This window comes from Theobroma cacao, chromosome 2 (genome assembly GCF_053813885.1).
Source record: "Theobroma cacao isolate CCN51 chromosome 2, ASM5381388v1, whole genome shotgun sequence".
Lineage (NCBI taxonomy): Eukaryota > Viridiplantae > Streptophyta > Magnoliopsida > Malvales > Malvaceae > Theobroma > Theobroma cacao.
The window spans coordinates 9,619,168-9,621,435 of NC_142640.1; the positions used below are offsets into that span (position 1 = coordinate 9,619,168).

At 33.1% G+C, this 2,268-nt stretch overlaps 1 long non-coding RNA gene across 1 annotated transcript; it reads left to right on the top strand.

Annotated features, from left to right (window-relative positions):
- LOC148764003 (uncharacterized) lies at positions 1–2,036 on the top strand. The gene is made up of 3 exons (XR_016024825.1): positions 1–175; positions 827–906; positions 1,773–2,036. It is a non-coding gene; the product is annotated as an uncharacterized LOC148764003 (long non-coding RNA).
- The last annotated feature ends 232 nt before the right edge of the window (positions 2,037–2,268 follow it).

Consider the following 2,268-nt stretch of genomic DNA (forward strand, 5'->3'; position numbering starts at 1 on the left):
ATGTGGCAAGTTTAGATTATTATATTATTTAACTATAAAAATCAGCCCACACCACCATTTTCTCTTCATTATGGCCGGCCATAGCAAGAAAACAAAGGGGAAAAGAAAAACAAAAACCTAGGGGGAGAAATTCAAGGAAAAATTGGTGAAAATTCAAGGAAACAAGTGACCAAAGGTAAAATTTCTTGATTTTGACTTGTGCTTTACCTTTCCCATGCATTTCCCATCATTTTTCATGGTTGAATCATGTGATTTGAGGATGAATTCAATTCTGGAAAAATGGGTTAGGAGAGAGAAACTTGTTAGATTAATTTGATTTTAAGTTATGTTAGTGTTTTAAGTTAGTTTAGCATATTGAGGAACAAAACAACAAGAAAAGTATTTATTTTCCTCCATTACCATTATTGGCTGAATTTTTTAGGGGAATATTGGCTGATGATCTTGATGTTTATTTGAGGAATTATGATGAATAATGATGAATTATGAGTCTAGAAAAATAATGGAAATTTTTGGAGCAAAAATATGAATTTTTACCCATTAGGGGTATTTTCATAATTTGCTATCAAGACTGATAATTTGCACCACACCTAGGGACATTAATTCAATTTGGGTGCAATTGAGGTATAGAAACTGAAAAAAATTAATTTGAGATTAAATTAGACACGTTAGTAATTTAATCGGGTAATAGGCCAAATTAGGTCAGCACCGCATTTAAGCGGTAGTCGGATAAGTTGCATGTCATATCATGCATATATACCGAGCCTGAATTGATTTTATAATGGTCAAGCATTGATGTGGTGAATTATGTATTGTACATTGTGGATAGGTGGTGAGCAAATTACACTGGTAAAAGTACCAAAATTGTGCTTGAAGACTGGGATTAGGAGTACATCGACTCCTAGAACTGTGAGTGGATAATTTATCGTCTTAAATATCTAGAGTAATTATACTTGTTTGATGCTTTTATTGAATGGTGAATTTAAATTATAAAATATTATGTTTTCCAATTAAAATATTTTTTAATAAAAATGAGATTTATACTGGTTTTGAAATCAAATATTGTTTTGGGAAAATTGAGTATATGGAGATTGTGTTGAAATTTATGATTTTATATGTTATTTAAATTGGGGCTTATGACACTATGGTAGCATGATGGCTAAATTTTTGGGGTTGGCATGAAATATATGAACAACTTTGGATTGGTCTCGATAGACTGGATTACATTTTATTCGTCATATTATGCTACTGAAATTTTTATGGGTCTGGTGGTATATTAAACGGTCACTGCAGTGGTGGGGGTTTCCGTGGACTGCCTATGAGAGGGGCACGGTAACTCAATTATATACTTACCTCCGGGGGGAGATGTTGGGTGAAGTATCTCCTGAGGTATGATTTGAGTGCACCTCACGTTCAGGCCACCACGTGAGAGTGAGACTCAGCCAACGCCAAGGAACGGCTGTGTGTCAGATGTGAAAACATGTTTATGGGTATGGGTCATTGAACAGCCTTGGCGGTCTCAGTGGGATACCTTGACGAAGGTACCCGCGAGAATGATATTGGCAGGGGCCAAGTTTAAAAAAATTCATAAGTCGGGGAAATTTTGATGAAAAGAAATTATTTGGTATAGATTGAAACGAATTTTGTGTTATGAACATTATTGAGATATAACGTTTTTATATTGTCTCCATCTACTCGACTTTAGATGCTTTTGATGGTAATTGTTTACTCACTGAGATTATTTAATCTCACCTCTCTTCCTATCCATTTTTCAGGCTCAGGACAGTTTGTTGATAGTTGATTAAGACGAGAATTAATCTCGGAGTTGCATCATAGGAAGTAAGGGTTCGTAGCTCTACACCTTCTTGGTTAGTTGGGGGCCCACGTGTCACTGTAAACGAAATTTCATACTTTAATTATCTTTATTACTATATGAATAAATTTATTTTACTCTTACGCTACAAAAGTTATTTTAGGAAGACTTTGAAAATATTGTGTTTTAAGAAAATAGAATATTTTATTTAATATTTTTATTATATTCAAATAGCTATAATTTTACTTTAAACCAATGTTTTAGACTTCAAAATTTAATTTAAATCATGAAATATGTGTTTCCACTTACATATTACATTTTTTCGGATTTCGAAATTTCAAAAAAAAAAATGACGAAAATGCCCCAGTGAGCTAGAAAATAATATTTTTATTGTTTTGAGTTGGAAACAACTTATGATTTCTTGAAATGCGAGATTTAATAACTGTCGCTCACCGGGG